At 45.3% G+C, this 19,326-nt stretch overlaps 1 long non-coding RNA gene across 3 annotated transcripts in view; it reads left to right on the top strand.

Annotated features, from left to right (window-relative positions):
* The window catches only part of LOC149873030 (uncharacterized), a 31,726-nt gene extending 14,891 nt beyond the window's left edge, over nt 1–16,835 (top strand). For all 3 annotated transcript variants that reach the window (XR_016441183.1, XR_016441182.1, XR_016441184.1), the window contains 2 exons: nt 14,449–14,570; nt 15,361–16,835. This is a non-coding gene — a long non-coding RNA (uncharacterized LOC149873030). The remainder of the gene's footprint in view (nt 1–14,448; nt 14,571–15,360) is intronic.
* Nucleotides 16,836–19,326: the final 2,491 nt, after the last annotated feature.

The raw sequence follows: 19,326 nt of genomic DNA, 5'->3' as shown, positions 1-19,326 counted from the left end.
TGGCTTTGGCCTCAAGCCTGGGGTCAAAGCCTGCCTGCCCCAGGCCAGTACTTGAATCCAAGATGAGGCTTCCTCCTCTTCCATGTTGACTGAGAGAAAAAACCTTGTCTTGGATTTGAGTAAATATAGTATACAGGTTTCCCTCGCTTTATGCTGTAAATGCATTCCTGGAAAATGGTGCATAACTCGAATTCGCATAAAGGGAACCCACTTTACAATGTAACAAATAGGGATAAGTTTCAAGACCTCGACTGTACTGATCCCCAGGCCCAATTCCAGCACCTTTACAAGACAGTTTTAGTACTCGCCAACAGCAGACAGAACACACAAGCACAGTGTGGTGGTGAATGTTCAGTTGGCATGAAGAGAGGGTGGTGAAGAGTCTCCAGTGTTCGTGAAGTTCTCTTGCACTTCATTGATGGACTAGGGAAAGGGGTAGGAGATAAGCTAGCTGAGCACTTAGAAGCCATAATGGGGATGGCAACTACAGAAATACGTCACAGATAACAAGCGAGGAGCACAGATCCACACGGGAGACTATATATTGGTGCGCGTCACTCCCACAATGCACCGCACAAAGCAGCTGACTGCGGGCTTCTACCACACCTATCGTGTAAGAGTGAATTTACCGCGCATATAATGAATTTTTGGTATAAAAAGGGTCATCGCAAAAGAGCAAATTTGTACATGCAGAACCGGCATCAAGGGAAACCTGTATATTCAGTGCAGCTGGTTCTGCACTCAGTCAGTTTGGTGTTCACAGCTGGTGTTGCTCTGGGCCAGGTGTCCCTGCTTAGAGGGAGATTGCCTTCTACCAAGAACATAGAAAGTCCTATTTTCCATTTTAATTGATGACAGTTGACAGTTTGTGGCTCGAAGATTCTTTTAGCCGACAATTCACCCAACTCTTCTCTCTAGGCTTTTTCATCAGGATCACATTATCACTTTTTCTGTGCTTGTCAGGCTTTCTGCTCTCCTCTGTCTGAGTCCTGTCTCTGGCATGCACCTACACAAAACAACGTTCAGCAAAGCCTCTCTGCCCAGATCGTTCTAATTCTGAGCTGACTTGCATATGCCTTTGTTTTGGTAGGTGACATGTGCTTGTGTTTTGATTTCAAGCCCCCTATTGTTTCTAACATTTAACCTGAATGAAGGTCAGCTGTTCTCAGTGATTTCAGCAAAGCCCCTGTCCATTAGCCTTTCAAACCTGGCTGGCACCTTGCACCAGGCCAAAACCATCACTTGCAATTGTGATAGGCCTTGTTCGCTGTAAAAAAACCCCAACCCAGTCTATTTGTTTGATTTATATGCCACTCTTCCCAACAGAGAGTCAGAGTGGTTTACAATAGTACAGAAAAACTTCTAAAACAGGAAAAATGCTGGTAAAACAGGAGAAAATACAATACAGAAACCCACTGCACAATATCCTACCTTAGCTTTGTTTGCCAGATGGCTGCCCAAATAGGAAGGTCTTACAGCGCTGCCGAAGGATGTCCAAGCTTGAGCTCTGGCAAATCTGAAGGGGGACGGAGTTCCAAAGCTGAGGGCTGACTACTCAGAACAAACTCGTGCACATTTTCACCAAGCAGATTTTGTTGATGGTACTTGCAAGAGATTGCTCTTGGCTGACCTTTAGGATAGCGAAGGAATGTAAGGGAGAAGGCAGTCCTTTAACTATGAAGGTCCCAGACTATTCAGGGCCTTTGTAGATCAAAATCTGCACCTTGAATTGTACCTGGAAGACTATTGGGAACGAATGTAGATTCTGGAGCACTGGAGCTCCTGGCAATCCATTGTGCCTTTTTTTTTTGCAGTAACAATACTTATTTAAATTGCTACCCTTCATTTTTGTGTTACTGGTAATTTCAGTGCTGACCAACTTGATTTCTTTCTGTGATAAGGTGACAGGCTCTGTGGGTAATGAGAGAGCAGTGGATGTGATACAACTTGACTTTAGCAAAACTTTTGGCATGACTCTCTTCACATTCTTATTAACAAGCTAAAAAAATACAGATCAGATGAAAGTACTGTAAGGTGGATAAATAAAGAGTTGGATCATCATACTCAGTGAGTAGTCATCAATGACTCCGTGTTTAGATGGGAGGAGGTATCGAGTGGGTTTCCTCAGGGATCTGTTTTGGGTGCAGTGTTATTTAATATCTGCATTAATGATGTTGCAAATGGGATTGAGTACACCCTTAGCAAAATTGCATAAGACACTTGAGTTTGGTGGAGTTGCAAACAATATGGAGAGTAGGGCTAGAATGACCTGGATAGACTGGGAAAATGGTCCAAAATCAATCAGATGAGATTTAACAAGGACAAGTGTGAAGTCCTACGCTTAGCATAATTGCATGCCCAAATACAGACTGGGGAATGACTGGCAGGGCTGCAGTACCGCAGAAAAGGACCTGAGGGTTATAGTAGACCATAAGCTGAATATGGGCCAAAAGTGTGCTCTTGTTGCCAAAAAAAGCCAACAGTGAACTGGGTAGTATTAATAACATGTTTGGTCATGAGCAGCCAGGTCAGGGGCCACTTGGGAAGCAATGTGCTGACCTGAGTTAGGAGGAGTGAGCAGAATCCAGGTTCTCTGGCTGGGTCAAGAATCCAGGAAATCAGTCTGAGAATTGGGTCTGGGAACAGGCTGAGTCAGGAAGCTGGAGGATCAAGCAGAATGTGGAGTTAGGTGGCAATCCAGGTTGAATAGCCAGATCAAGCAGAGAACAGATGCAGAACAGAAGCCAAAGGGAACAGCAGGGCAGTCTGGGACCAGGTTATGGCCTGTTGCCCAGATGGAGATTCCACAAGAAGCCTGCTCTATTGCTTGATCATCCTCATGGAAAGGTCTTCCTAATCTGCCCTGCTGTGGTTTGAAGCCTTTGCTTCCAGTCCTGTCCCCTATGGCCATATAGAAAAGTCCATCTTCATTCTTTCTATAATCAGTCTTCAGGTATTTGAGGATAACAGTCCAATCTTCCAGCCTGGAAAAGCTTCCATGCTTTGCTTTAAATAGGAAACACCCTGCTAACTCCTGGGGTGATCCTCCTAGGCTCTGTGACTAGACCAAACCAAGGTTCTGGGTGCCTCGTTCCCTCCCATAGACTCCAATTGAAATCCCCTGTCTTCATAGTTTTATAGTTTGTTTCATAGTTTCATAGTTGGTAGGGTAGGAAGGGACCTGAGTAGATCATTAAGTCCAACCCCCTGCCATGGGTAGGAAAGAATGCTGGGGTCAAATGACCCCGGCTAGGTGATTATTTAGCCTCCTTCTGAAGACCTCCAGGGTAGGAGCAAGCACCACTTCCCTTGGAAGTTGGTTCCAGATCCTAGCTGCCCTGACTGTGAAGTAGTGCTTCCTGATGTCTAGCCTGATCCTACTCTCAATCAACTTGTGGCCATTATTCCTAGTTACTCCTAGTAGTGCTCGGGGGGAACAAGGACTCTCCCGTTCCCCGCAGGTCCCCCCGGTAAGTTTATAGACGGCCACCAGATCCCCTTTCAGACTTCTCTTGTGGAGGCTGAACAGGTTCAGGTCCTGTAGCCTCTCTTCATAGGGCCTGTCCTTCTGCTCCATACCATGCAAGTGGCCCTCCTTTGGACCCTCTCAATGCTGTTCACATCCCTCCTGAAGTGCGGTGCCCAGAACTGGACACAGTACTCCAACTGCGGCCTGACCAATGACACGTAGAGGAGGAGGATCACCTCCTTGGACCTGCTCGTGATGCATCTGTGGATGCCTTACTGACCGCATCCTTACATTGGTGGCCCATGTTCATCTTGGAATCAGTGACTCCAAGATCCTTTTCTGCCTCTGTGCTGATAAGAAGGGAGTTCCCCAGCTTATAGGTATGCTGCTGGTTCTTCATCCCCAGGTGCAGTACCTTGCCCTTGTTAGTATTGAATCCCATCCTATTCTCATCCACCCATCCCTGTAACCTGTCTAGATCTAGTTGCAGCCTGTCTCTCTCTTCCAGCATGCCCACTTCTCCCCACATCTTAGTGTCATCCACAAATTTGAACAAGGTGCTTTTCACCCACCCCCTTGTCCAAGTCACTGATCAAGATGTTGAACAGTGCGGGCTCGAGGACCGAGCTCTGGGGAACCCCACTGCCCACATCCCTCCAGGTCGAAAATGAACTGTCCACCTCCAATCTCTGGGTGTGGCCCTCTAGCCAATTTGCAACCCATCTGACTGTGTAGGCATCAATGCCACAGTCGCCTAATTTTTTAATGAGAATGGGGTGAGAGACAGTGTTGAAGGCCTTCCTAAGTCCAGGAAGACTACGTCCACTGTGACACTTGCGTCTAAGGATTTTGTGACCTGGTCATAAAAGGCAACCAGGTTGGTCTGACAGGATTTGTCCCAATGAACCCATGTTGGTTGCCCCTAAGCGTAATCTCCCCTGCTGGTCCCTCACAGATGTGCTCCTGGATAATTTTCTCAAAAAGCTTCCCCAGGACCGAGGTAAGATTAACAGGCCTATAGTTTCCTGGGTCCCTTCCTCCCTTTTTTGAAAATGGGGACCACATTGGCCCTTTTCCAGTCCTCTGGCACCTGGCCAGAGCACCATAAGTGCTCATAAAGCCATGCCAGGGGTCCCACAATGACCCCTGCCAATTCCCTTAGCACCCTGGGGTGAAGAGCATCTGGATTGGCTGATTTAAACACGTCCAGCCTCACCAGAAGTACCCTAACTAGGTCCTCTCTGACCCTACGCCTGGCGGTGCCTCTCCTGAGTCTGTTCAGAATCCCAGTGGGGGGCATGTCCTGGTTCCTGCTCAGAAAAATGGAGGCAAAGAATTTGTTAAAGTGGTCAGCTTTATCGTGTGGTGCAACCACCAGATTGCCAAGCGTGTCTTGCAGGGGTCCCACCTTACCCAGTGCCTTCTTTTTACTCCCTATGTATTTAAAAAAGCACTCTTGTTATCTTTGATCCTGATCATTAGTCCTAGTTCTGTTTCTGTGTAACCTTCTGTGCCTAGTTCCTGAGCGCTGCGCATCTAAGCTCTTCTTGAGCTCTTCTTCGCTGTGGTTTGTTGGGCTGCACAGCCAGGCTATTAGGAGTGACCTTGGATCAATTCCCTCAGGGGTCTCGCCTGCCACATATTTGATGGTAAATAGGTTTTGATCAGGAGGACAATGTCTGGTCTCGTCTACCTAGGTACTTCCCGTTGGTTGCCCTCACAGTATGTCTTCTTGGGGCTCCGCCTCCCCTACACCCCACCTAACGCCAGCCACGCTGTTGTCTGTTGGGGTTGTTGTTCTGTCCCTCCGTGGTGCTCGATCTCTTAGGGACTGCGGTAGTTGGTTACTGGTGATATTTATTCCTAGCATCTCCTGCAGGCCCTTTTTCCTCCTGGTTTACATGGCATCTGACTCTGGCCATGCTTCGGGGACCTTGCCGTGTCATTTTCTCCCCAGGTCTGGTACCTGTTGTGCACCGTCCCCATCAGAGTGCCGTCCCTGTTGCTTCTGCCGATGTCCCAGTTGCTGCTGCTGTCCTCCATCCACACCAGTTCTGCTAGTGGCCTCTGGGATATTTGTCGGCCTGACATCTCCATCACGCTTCCCTTCCACAGGACCCACCACGTTCTTATGTTTGGAGCCTCTAAGTGTCCAGGCTCCTCTGAGCCAGCTGAGGATGCTGCTGCTGCTGCCTCTGCCTCCACTTCCACTTCCGCTTACGCCCCTACTTCCCCCAGCTTCTTTCCTGCCAGGTTTTTTATCCTGGTGCCGGGCATGAATCCAGCCAATTGTCCCTGGCACGCTTTTATAAAGCGTGCCCAGGCAGATGTGGGAGCCAGGTGTAGCTCCTCCCACCAGGTTTCAGTGAGCCCCACTATGTCTGGGTTTGTGTTAGCCAGCAGGAGGGCAAGTTCCTTCTGCTTGTTCCCCATACTATGAGCATTAATGTAGAGTTATTTAAGGCCTTCTATGAGTGCATGCACCACCCCCTTGATCCTAGGACTATCCAGACCCCTGTCACTTACCTGGGTACTTGTGCTCATCACCTGTCTTGGCTGGGAAGTGTCATCGTGTCCCCCCTGTGGCCCCAGCCCCCGAGGAAGCTAGTTTAAAGCATGCCGTACGAGATCAGTCAATCTGGAAGAGAAGACACGCCTTTAGGGGACAGGTGAAGCCCATCCCACCCGAGCATACCCCCTGCGCGAAAATGCAGGTAGTTGTCAAGGAACCCAAGGCCTGCCTAGTGGCACCAACTCCGAAGCTGCCTGTTGATCACTCCGATGCAGGCGTCTTGGCGCTGTCCATGTCTATTACTGGGAGAATGGAGGAGAATACCACTTGCATCCCTGTTTCCTTGAGCTTGGCCCCCAGGGCCTTGTAGTCCTTCATGATGCAGTTTGGACTGCTCCCAGCCGCATCATTTGTTCCCACGTAGATTAGGACCATGAGATACTGGTCCAGGGGTTGAATGAGGTCCAGGATCATGTCTGTAACATCCTGAATCCAAGCCCCAGGCAGGCAGCAGGCCTCACGTGCCATGGGGTCGGGTTGGCAGATGGGACCCTCTGTTCCCCTTGCCTAACTCTTCCCCTCTTCTCCATTCAGTTATCAGCAAACATTCCCTATGCTTCACTAATGGACTCCTCCCAGAGTTCCCCAACTGCCTAATATGTATGCTAATAGAATCTCTATTGATACAGACTCAGCTGTTGTTAAGTGCCAAGGCACTTAATCCCTGGGTCTACCACTGGAGCTCATCATAAACAAACCTATTGCCTATTGCTGCAGAGACCAACCTTTTTGGCAGGCATGGCTGCAAATTTGCCCCACAACCTCCCCAAATATCATTCAATTGTTCCCCTTCCCCTGCCTGATCTGCTGCTTAGCTTTCTGTTTCTGCCCTGTGCTCCCTGCCCAATCTACTGCTCCACTTTCCACTTCCTACCTTATCTGCTACCTGTCCCTTCTCTGATCAGCTATGTGCCTCACACAGAAATTTCCCATGCTACTTGTGGCACATATGCCACAGGTTGGCCACCCCTGATTTATTGGGTAGATTTCCCCAGGTCACTAAAATACATATTTTATATTGACTGCCATGTTTCATCCAAATATATAAGTAATATATAATGAATAATAATAAATAATAATACATTAACACAACTTATTGTTATTTGCCAACAGAGGCAAAATATGACAGTAGTCTAAAAAGGATGGTAACTGACCCAACTTGGAGCAGTACTTGTGTGTGAGGAACCAGTGTTCCACAAACCTTTCCACATGTCCATCATTGTAGGCCCCCTCCCTGGCAAAAATAAAAGCCAGCACCTATGCAGACTCTTAACAAGTGTGAAACCACAAGTAATTTCTTTCTTTTTTTCACTGAGAAGAGAGGATATGATTCAAGGCATACAGGGAATAGAATGTTTGAATAAGAAGATGATATTTTTGTGGCCACTCTGCAAAATCAAACTATAGCTTTGAAGTGTGGAAACCATAGATGTTAGGGTCGGAAGGGACCTCAATAGATCGAGTCCGACCCCCTGCATAGACAGAAAAGTGCTGGGTTCAGATGACCCCAGCCAGATGCCCATCCAACCTCTTGAAGACCCCTAGGGTAGGTGAGAGCACCACCTCCCTTGGGAGCCCATTCCAGACCTTGGCCACCCTAACTGTGAAGTAGTTCCTCCTAATGTCCAGTCTAAATCTGCTGTCTGCTAGCTTATGGCCATTATTTCTTGTGATCCCCAGGGATGCCTTGGTGAGTAGAGCCTCGCCAATTCCCTTCTGCGCCCCCATGATGAATTTATAGGCAGCCACAAGGTCGCCTCTCAACCTTCTCTTGCGGAGGCTGAAGAAGTCCAGGTTCCAGGTGCCTTAGTCTCTCCTTGTAGGGCTTGGCCTGCAAGCCCTTAACCATATGAGTGGCCCTCCTCTGGACCCTCTCCAGGTTATTCACATCCCTCTTCAAGTGTGGCACCCAAAACTGCACACAGTATTCCAACTGTGATCTGACCAGCGCCTGATAGAGGGGAAGTATCTCCTCCTTGGCTCTGTTTGTCATGCATCTGCTGATGCATGATAAAGTGCAGTTAGCTTTTCTGATGACTTCGTTACACTAACAACTCATGTTCATCTTGGAGTCCACTAGGACTCCAAGATCCCTTTCCGCTTCCATGGTACAGAGCAGGTCATTTCCTAGGCAGTAGGTGTGCTGGACATTTTTCCTCCCTAGGTGCAGCACTTTGCATTTCTCCTTGTTAAATTTCGTTCTATTGTTTTCTGCCCATTTGTCCAACCTGTCCAGGTCTGCCTGTAGTTGTTCCCTGCCCTCTGGTATGTCCACTTCTCCCCACAGTTTTTTATCATCCACAAACTTGGATAGAGTACACTTTACTTCCTCATCCAAGTCACTGATGAAGACATTGAAGAGTATCGGTCCAAGGACCAAGCCCTGCAGGACCCCACTACCCACTCCCTTCCAGGTCGATATTGACCCATCCACTGCCACTCTCTGGGTACAACCCTTTAGCCAATTTGCCACCCACCAGACTGTGTAATCATCCAAGTCACAGCCTCTTAACTTGTGTACCAATATGGGGTGGGATACCGTATCGAAGGCCTTCCTGAAGCCTAAGTAAACGATATCAACTCCTACTTCTGTGTTGAGGTGTTTTGTAATCTGGTCATAAAAAGAGACTAGATTAGTCAGGCATGTTCTCTACCTGCTACGAACCTGTGCTGGTTTCCCTTTAGCATAATTTTTCCTGCTGGGCTCTCACATATATGAACCTCAATAATCTTTTCAAAGACTTTGCCAAGGATGGAGGTGAGACTGACTGACCTATAGTTCCCTGGATCCTCCTTCCTCCCCTTCTTGAAAGTAGGGACTATATTGGCCCTGTTCCAGTCCTCTGGGACCTGTCCCATGTGCCACGAGTGCTCAAATATTCTTGCCTATGGCTGTACAGTGATACTGGCCAGTGCCTTCAGTACCCTTGGATGGAGCTTATCTGGGCCTGCTGACTTAAACACAACCAGTCCTTCCAAATGACACTGCAACATCTCAGGGTCAACACTTGGTAGTCTGGCACCCAGCTGTTGCATCCCTACCATGTAAGACTTGCCTTGCCCCTTGTTTAGGAAGACTGAGGCAAAGAACTCATTGAGGAGTTCAGCCTTGTCCCCCCTGTCTGTCACTAGTTGCTTGTACCCATTCAGTAGTGGTCCTATTCCACCCTGGGCCTTCCTTTTACTCCCTATATATCTGAAAAACAATTTTTTTGTAATCCTTAACTGGGGATGCCATCCTCAGCTCCATGGTAGCTTTGGTCTTTCTAACTGCCTCCCTTCAACTGCAAGCCGAGGCTGGGGGGAATAGAATATTTGAATAAGAAGATGCTATTTTTGTGACTATTCTGCAAAATCAAACTACAGCTTTGAAGTGTGTCTGGTACAAATATGCGAGAGGCAAGGATTTCTTAGGGGGGTATATTTTATTGGACCAACAATGTAGTTTGGATAAATTTAAACAAGCTTTCAAATACAAGACCTGAGGAAGAAAGTCTTGCATGGAACGTGTGTGGCTGCTTCTTTTTTCTAATAACTTAGGATTGGCAATATGATAGTAAAAGCTAGATACTCTTTGCAGCATTGACAATTGTCAAACCCATCGATTTCTGTTTGGTTATGCTAATTGAAGTTTGGGGATATGCAGCCTGGAACATGCCCCCAGCAGTTTGACAGGAATCTGCAGGAACTGTGTTTAGGGTGGACAGGTTTCCCAGCATTCATAGGCAGAAGGGCTTCTCCATTGGACTAGGGATTTGCTTCCCTGAAAAAATGCAATACTTGGAACATACAGTACTTGGTTATAAAACTTGCTTCTTCCACTGTTCTCTTGTGAGGGAATAGTTTAAAAGAAACACTGCACTATCCGCTTCAGCATCTCCTAGGCTCTTTACCTTTCTTGGAAGCCATTATTTGTAACTTAACATGGCCTTGTGTGGCTTCTATTTTGGGTGGATAATGCACAAACCTCTAGGAAATCAAAGCCTACAAATTGGGCCAGTATATAATAATTGCAGTAAATGTCTCACTTTTCAAGGGAGTCTTTTTAGAGAACTTACCCAGTGAGGTGCTCCTGGTGTATCCCCATTTTAAGAATTTAGAGATTTTTTGCCCAGTCAAGTCTTCTACAAGGAAATGCAATACTATTCCACCTTGGTCTCAGTCTCTGAGGCTGTATCCCCATACTTGTGACAGCATGAGACTGATAAACATGTTTACTGAACGTGGGGAGGGGATGAGTGGTGAAAAGTCCCAGGCTTCTGCATCTGGGAACATATAAAGCTAAGAAATAAATGAATCCTGGCTGGGGCAGGATTTTAACATGATTTTACCACCTCAGACAAGGGGAGAGGTCGAAAGGTGGGTCTGGGACTCCAGAGCAGAATTTTACCACTGTAGCTCTTCTGTTTATGACTGTTCTAGTATTGGTTTACTAGGAACTAGATTTACTTGTGGGGCATATAACAGATGGCTTTTCAGTCTACCCAGGTTTATTCAGCACAGTTCATCTTGCGACTAGACAGTGCTTGTGACTACAGACACAATGAAAACTGGATGAGTTCCCAGTTATGTTTCAGTAAGGTTAGATCCATAGTCATGTCACTGTCACCTGACCCATTACCTAGGAGATGACATAAAGTACACAATTTTGCTAAATACACAAGTCAACTCACATAACAAACTAGCGCTGACAGTCTTGTTCCAAGAGGTGGATCAATCAGTAGGTGCATATGCTTTGGACTCCTGTTCATTACAATATGAAATTCAGCTGGTCTTCCCAGGACTCTTACTGAGCATTCAGATGTAAAATATGTCAGTAATTAAATATGGAGCCTTTATAGTCCAGTTCAAAATGTACAAACTTTCAGCCTAGGCTGAGCTCAGCTTAGATCAGTAGAAACCTGAAGTAACTACTAAAGGCTTTCACAATGTTTGTGTATGTGGGGGAGGAGAAAAAGGAGAAATGTCAGCCATAAAGCACCGCTCTTGGTTAGTCTCAACAGAGAAGTTACTGACTGAACAGGAATGCTGACTGAGCTGTACTCTTGCAGATGAAAATGGATTCTTTCTTAGTTTTTTGTCTGTAGGATAGTGTCAGACATACTGCAATGTCATTCATGACTGATTGCATGCCTGTGATAAGGTTTAACAGTGATGATAAAAAAGCATCTGCTTTCAAAAGGAAAAGCCCTCACCTGCTACTTCTTAAATCGTATGGTAAATGCTATGAACAATATTTTGGGCTTGTGAAAAGGAACAAAGTACAGGAACAGCATGACAAAATAAAGTATGAGAACCAAATACTAGTACTGAGGAATGAAACAAAGCCACTTAAAATTGATTCATGAAAAAAAGGGAGGCATTTCACCTTATTTCTGACACAAAAAAATTGTCTATTTTTCTATGCCAGACTGAGGGAGGTAAAATAATATATTGGCTCACTTCATAATGAATCAAGAACAAAATACCTAAAGTATGCTGTCTGGAAAAATAAAAGTATTGCATGTCCTAAATGACACAGGATGTCAGTATTCTGCATTAATATGAAAGAGGCCTCTAAATGGAACATGTTACTGAAATAGATTTTAAATCAGTTAGTTCAACATGCAGTATATATCAGCCACTAATGCTGACTGAATTAGCTCTGTTAGAGTATTGCTGCTGAATATATTATTATTACAGTTTATATCCCATCTGAAATCTTATGGGAAAGACTGTTATAATTAAGTGTTTAAGTTAACCTTTGACTTCCCCCACATTATGTAAACTAGGAAAGATATAGATACCTGCTAAAACAATTTAAAGAAATTGTTTATATATTCAGGGGGCCTCATATTTAAGACATACTGTAATTTTGTGAACAAAAGTGAGGTGTAAATGAGACAATGATGTTTAATGACCTTGGAAATGGAAAAAAATGTGGGCAACTCCTGTTGTTCCATTGGCATTTATTGCAGGCACACAGTATACTCATAACAGTGAAGAGTGGGCTGAAATCTAAAAGTATTTAACTTACATCATTTATCACCTTCAGCAGAGGTTTGTCAAAGCCCAGAGGATTATTATGCGTAACAGATTAAATAGCCTTATTAAGATTACGAAATATTGGTGCCAGCCTAACAAAAATGAGCTAGCAGTTTAAACCTGGAAATGCAGCTGACAGAAAATGGAATGGAACAAAGTTTCTGGAAGTGAATATTGTGTTCTATGGACAATAGAGGTCTTTCCAATGAACATTTTGAACCTGTTCTCAAAGTCACTTTGGGCCATTTTAATTCTTGACAAGCAGACATAGTAAACTGCATTTGTAGTCACTAGGGTGACTAATGGTCATGCCGCAATGAGCAGCTAATTGGAGACTGGATAAATGTGATTGATGCTTTCAGTTTGAGAGTTTCTAGTCAGAAACAGAGTTATTTGATCAGATTGTTCATTACATCATTGTTTCCTGTTGTTCTGTTTCCACTTTTAAAATAGCAAGATTTCTGAAGTTTTCCTAGGGTGCTGTTTCCCATCTGAGTAGTTCTTTGACCATTTGTTTTATGATTACAATTTCTTTTTTAACTGTTAGTTGTGGCAAATAGGCTATCCTACTGTTCTACAATATTTAGCTTAGGCCAAAATTAACATTCAGATTTCAGGTGTTATTTGGGAATAGTGGAGCAGCTGTACTAGTGTGCTGTACTCATATTCTACTGTTGGTCCTTCTCCATCCTTTTAGACAAGGAGATTTATCATAAGCTGCTATGGGAAAGTGCTATAAAATAATCAGCTCCCTAGGAGAGGGCACTTTGCAGTTTTCTTTTAGCTGATTCAGTGGAGGGCAATGTAAGGTTACTAATTTTTTATTATTTGAAGAGCAGGTGTTTGAAGGAACTGCCACTTGACATTGTAGAAAAAACAGCTTTCTGTTAGAGTGAAAAAGTTTAGCAAAGGTGTAGGAGCACAGAAATATATAAAGACCCAGCAGATGTTCCAGCAGAAGTTAATATTTTCTTTGTTAAAAAATGTCCAGCCTCCTTCCCCACATCAGAAAGCAGAAATAGCATGAATCTTATTTTTCAAAATATTTAAGAGCAGAAAACCAGCATCAGCCAAAGAGAATCTTTCAGGCTGCAAGAGACTTGTTAGCATGCTGTCTCATATATAGTAATTAGGTGATATGGAGAACATCTGCTAAGGCTGTTGAAAAGTTGTCTAAGTCCACAGCTGTTAAGTTCTCAGCTGTTAAAATTAAAGTGAGGTGGATTGACTCTAACAAGCACCGGTCTGCAGGAATAAGCACAGGTCAGGACTCAGTTATGATCCTGGCTCCTCCACTTGCAGAAATCACTTACCTACTTATACAATAGGGATAGTACTACTAATCCACCTAACAGGGGAACATTGAGATGGTGTTTGGGCAGTGCTTTTCAATAACAAGCTGTACAAGTGTTCAGGAACAGTAATTCTCAATGATGGCACCACTAAATCCTTTGAAAGGTGACTCAAGGTGTGAGGATATAAGCACAAGCTCAGACTTGCCCCCCCTGCCTGGCCAATCCTGGACCCTGACATGAGTAAAAATTCTTACCAAATAAAACCTAAGTGATAGCTTTTAAAATACAAGCCATTCATCCTGAACATAACAAACTTCTGATGGACCCTGTGGTTATCCCATTTCTTATGACCTAGTATAAGCGGTGTTATTAAGACATTTAAGATCTTAACTGTTTTACATACTAATTTATCACTTGAGCAGCTCATTATTATTGAAGTAATTTAAAGCTGCTATCAGTCATTTGCTTGACATTTCAGTGGAAACTTTATATTTTAAATTGTGATAAAGAATAAGAGCTCAAATTTATCTATCTGCAGTGTTCAAGAGTACTCTATAGAGCCAAAAATCCAGAGATTCAGTTTCTGAAACTGAAGTCCACCCAAAAGACAAAATGTTAAATAGCAAGATGATTACTTTAAGAGATTTATAATCAATATGCAATGCTTGACACCTCTGAAAGGGAAGTACTGTAGTATATGAATTAGTTTTTTGGAAGTGGATGACACCATGAATGACGCGGCTGGGGGGGCATGGTGGCAGTGGGAGCCTGGCAGCAGTGGCAACAGCAGCCTAGCAGCAGTAAGCTGGAAGCTCCCGCAGATGCCACCAGCAGCATCAGCAGTGGTCAGCGGGGATCATGGACCTCCTGCGGCTGCTGCTAGCGGTGTTAGTGGTGCCTTTTTAGGGGGTGCACTGCCATGTTCGGTGGGTGCATGTGCACCTGCATGCACCCTCTATGCATTGCCCCTGGGTGCCACTCAAATTCACAAAAGCTATGGAGGGATGCCTCAGGTCCAAAAATGTTGAGATCTGCTGCTATGGAGTTTTAAGTTTTGTAATATTTTTTCTACGTTGTGTACCCCTCAGGTGGTTCACTCACCTAACTGCACACAGTTGAACTAAAAAGAGGAAAGGTGACATGAGACTCCTTGAAGAAGCCATAGCAGACCTTTAATTGGTGAATGTTTTGTACCTGGGCTCAGTCCAGGGTAAGAACTGTTATCTTTTCTTAAGCCTCAAAGAGGATTGTAAACTTTGAAGATGGCGGCTTCAGGAAGAGGGGATCAACCCAGGGAGAACTGGTGAGATGTGACAGGCATGGAAGGAGCAGCTGACAAGGGTCAAGCTGTGAACAGAACAGTCAGCTTTCCCTAACCAGAGACAGGGAGTTAATGCAACTGAAAAGAACTGACAAATGTTCACAATGGGAGACCAAGGGTTAGGACAGGGGAGATATATACATGTAACTGTTGCTTGCTCTTTGAAATGTTTTATGTGTGGTTAAATGAATATTGGATGGGTTTGAAGATACCTTTTTGTCAGATGTCCTTCAGTTGAGCAACAAACCAGATCTGTACCTTGAAGCCCCTTATTCCCCCGCTCCACTTGTTTCCCCCACCACGGTTAGGCCCAGCTTTTCACCTGAGGGGAACCAAAAGGTAGGTAAATTACAACTGTCGTTGTAACCAATGGGCCTGGTTCTAGCTAAATCTAGTTTTAGTTTTCTACATTAAACTGTCTCAGCCAGGGCCAATTTGAAAAATAATTTGAACTGCCAGGTCCTTGCACAGCGTTGAAGCAAAGCAGCTTGAGGGAAAGAACTCAGGTAGATCATTAGGAGGTAAGTGCCCTATGCAGCCTTTCCAACCCTGACACATGGCACAAGAAATTATGCACCCACTCCACTGCAGTAAATAACCCCACACTTTTCAGACTCAGTCTTAAGAATCTGACCCAAAGATGGACTACAGCTAAACTCTTCAACTCTTTTCCTTACAGAATCCCACAAAATAACCATGGAAAGGAACCAAAATATGAAAATTAAAAAAAAAATATCTGCTTCACCAAACAGGATTTTTGTCCAATACTCACCCTATCACTATACTCACATGGAATGAAGTGCGAATAGGCTCCCTCCAGAGGTGGTGCAATCGCCTACCCTGGAAATCTTCAAGAGGAGACTGGACAGTTACCTTACTGGGGTCACCTGGCCCCCAGTTGCCTTTCCTGCTTGGTGCAGGGGCCTGGACCCAGTGATCTTCCAAGGTCCCTTCTGGCCTTACAATCTATGAATCTATCTTCATACTAAAACTCCATGTAAATTCATAGCAAGACAGTACTTCTAGTTAAATGGAAATTGTTCAGTTTTAAACAGAGACAGGCCCTCACTAAGAGGTCAGATTTGAAATAACTTTCTGGATTCAAACTTCTTGGGAGATGTGGGTTCAAAATAAAAAAAAAATCCTATTTTTTGAGGGATGTGGGGAAGGAAAACAGGTGATTGTATCAACAGTATTATGTACAGAGGTCTGCTCAGGTTTGACCTCTCCCATAAGCATGAGTTAAGTACATGAAGCTAATCTGTGCTTTGCAATAATTAAATGTGTTCTTTTAGATCTTTTAAATTAAACTTAGACTTTTTAGTGCTGGTAATTTTCAGTGTAATGTCTTTTACTATTCTATGTTTTTAATCACCCACCCTTCTGAAGTATTTCCAGCTCAGCATCATTTCCTGCCAACTCACTTTGTGAGCTGTTTCCTGGCTCGGTGGTGACCTGCCCCAGACCTGAGGGCCCAAAGCTTTCCAGCTCTCTGCAGTAGAACAAGGAGGTCTAGAAGTTTGTTTCACACATGATTTAGTACTTCTAAATTTCTGATCCTCCCATTTCCCTCCACTTTGGCAGAGAAGATTTAGAGAGGGCTATAAGAACTGTTAGGGTAGTTTGTCACATTTAGCTTTAGTTGCACCTGCTTGAGTGGTGAATTATAGTATTATTTTAATTTTTCTTTTATATTTAGCCTTATTTAACCACTGCTTAAGTTTCTGATAGCCTTATTATTATTTGAACTTTTCTTTTGCATTTTGTATCTGCACTGTCAGTTAATAGCCTTGAGCTTGCTTTCACAGGGAGATTATGATCCAATGTTATCAACGTATGCATGTGAAATGTAAGCCTTGTTACTAGTTCAAATTAACTGAAGTTGGTACTAACCGACTAAATCAGAGGGATGACATGATTGGGTATATTAAAGAAAGGTGATAAGAGGGATCTGATTCGATACCTCTAACCACACACATTCTGTGTTCACTCTGGGTTGGTTATGCTTTAGCGATGTTTTAGCACTATGGGTATGTAACAAAACTGCAGAGTGTTGGCAATCCTAATCAATAACCATTGTGGTCCTTCCTTACCTGAGCTGACCCTATGCAGCACTCTTAGTGCACATCCACACATGCAAGAACGTGCACTTGTAGCAGCACAAATTTGAGCTGGGGCTTTTTGCCTCAGTGCACGTGCCCAGACATGCACTTTGGTGTGGGGCAAATTGTGCCACTGGGGGCAAAATAACCCTGCCCGGCTCCTCCCAGACCTGCAGCTGGGGGGGGGGGGGGGCTAGAGCCCAGGAGTATAAAAACCTGCCCTGGCCAACAATTCAGGGCTACTTGCTCTCAGGAGCTTCTGGGAGAGGAGCCTTTGGAAGGAAGTTGGCCACACCCCTTCCTGTCCCAGGCTGTTGCTGTTTCCTGCCAGCTTGGTCTCAGGAGCTTCTGGGGAGATGGCCAGGCCCTTTTCTGCCTCTGGCTACTGCTAGCTGCTGGCTTGGTCTCAGAGCTTTTCGGAGTAAGTTGGCCACACTCCTTCCTGCCTTGGGCTGCTGCTGCTGTTGCTGCCCCCCCACCTCACAGGGTAGGGGTCCTCTTCTGCACACAGCTGTCCCCACCTTGGGGAGGAGCCCGTTACATTGCACCACACCCCAGCTTCTGGACTCTTGTTCCAGCCTGCTGTCCAGCCCACTGCCAAGCCATGGTCAGGGGACAGCCTGGGGAGGGAGCCCACACTGCTTGTGGACCCCTCCCCCACCATCACTGCTAAAGCCTAAAGGTGCCTTGCCTGCCCCAGCTGCCTTGGCAGGCCAACCCCCACCTTCACCTTCATTTTCACCAGAAGCACACCCTGAGTGGCTGAACTGGACACCTCCTACCATCACTGCTACTGTTTTCCTGCTGCTGTCCCATCTCAGGAGAGGGAGATTTCCTGCTGCACCACTTTGTACCACTTGACACCACACCTGCATTGGACTACTCTCTGACTGTTCCTGCCTTCCCCCACAACTACCTCACTGTATCTGATCCTGCTTTGTCTTCCTGCCTACTGCTCTGCTGCTGAGCACCTGGCTGGAGGCCTGAGGGGCTCCTGGACAGATCGTCAATGAACAAAGCCCCTCCACTGCTCCAGCCATCTGTTTTTATATCTGCCTCAGCAGCCTCCCTTGTGTGGTAAGTCCTGTGGTCCACTCCCCCTGGCCTGGTTTCATAGGAAAGGACCTGTTAGATTGAGTCTGACTCCCTGCCCTGGGCAGGAATGAATGCTGGGGTCAGATGACCCCAGCCAGGTGTCTATCCAATCTCCTTTTAAATACCTCTAAGGAAAGGGACAGGCACCACCTCCCTAGGAAGCATATTCCATATTTTGGCAACTCTCACTGTAAAGAATTTTTTCCTGATGTTCAATCTGAATTTGCTCTCTTCCAGTTTGTGGCCATTATTTCTAGTTACCCCAGTGGGTGCTCCTAGTAAACATTGTATCCCCTATTTCTTGCTGTCCCTCCCGATGAGTTTGTAGGCAGCCACAAGATCACCTCTCAGCCTCCTCTTGCATAGGGTTTTTTCTGTAGGCTTTTAACAGACAAATGGCTCTTCTCTGAACCCTCTCCAAGCCATCCACATCCCTTCTGAAGTGCGGTGTCCAAAACTGGACGCTGTAGTCCAGCTGTGGCCTGCCAGCTTCAGCCTAACCAATGCCGCATAAAGGGGAAGTATCACCTCCCTAGACCTGTTTGTGATGCACCTACTTGTGCAAGAAGGGGTGCAGTTAGCTTTACTTATTACCTCATCACGCTGGTGACTCGCATTTATTTTGGAGTTGACTACTACCCCAAGATCCCTTTCCGCAGTTGTGCTACTTAAAATGGTCCCTCCCAGGCTGTAGGAGTGTTGATGATTCTTCCTCCTCAGGTGCAACATGTGACACTTATCTTTGTTAAACTGCATCCTATTCTGTTCGGCTTATTTCCCCAGCCTGTCCAAATCAGGCTGGATTCACTCCCTGCCATCTAGTTTGTGTACCCCCATAGCTTGGTGTTGTCAGCAAAGTTGGACAGGGTGCTTTCTACACCCTTGTCTAAGTTGCTAATGAAGATATTGAATAGTACTGGTCCCAGGACAGCCTCAGGGGACTCCACTGCCTACATCTCTCCAGGTAGAAACCAACCTGTCTACCACCACTCCCTGGATGCATCCCATAAGCCAACTTTCTACCCACCGGACTGTGTAATAATCTGCACTGCAACAGTTTAGTTTATTTATGAGAATTGGGTATGACACTGTCAAAGGCCTTTTTAAAATCTAAGTAAATACCATGTACCTCTATTCCTTCATCCAAGAATTTTATGACCTGGTCATAAAATGAAACCAGGTTAGTCAGGCAGATTCTACCTACTGTGAACCATTGCTGATTGCCCCTTAACATTATTTTACCCACTGGTCCCCCACAAATGTGATGGTGTTTGTGTGGCTGAGTAAATCAGCTTGAGTTTCCCCAGCCCTTGTATGTTTTCCCCCTCCCCCAAGTTCTCAAAGCATAGCCCTCTTGGTTTCTTTCCTGTGGGGCTGTAGCTCAGTGAACTTCAGCCCCCTTCTCCCCTACACCCCCAGCCTGCCCCTACTAGATTCACTAGCCCCAC

Source organism: Crocodylus siamensis, chromosome 1 (genome assembly GCF_052110815.1).
Source record: "Crocodylus siamensis isolate JL-2025a chromosome 1, ASM5211081v1, whole genome shotgun sequence".
Classification (NCBI taxonomy): Eukaryota; Metazoa; Chordata; order Crocodylia; family Crocodylidae; genus Crocodylus; species Crocodylus siamensis.
Note: the sequence above shows the minus strand (reverse complement) of the source record. Positions and strands in the feature narration are given on the sequence as shown.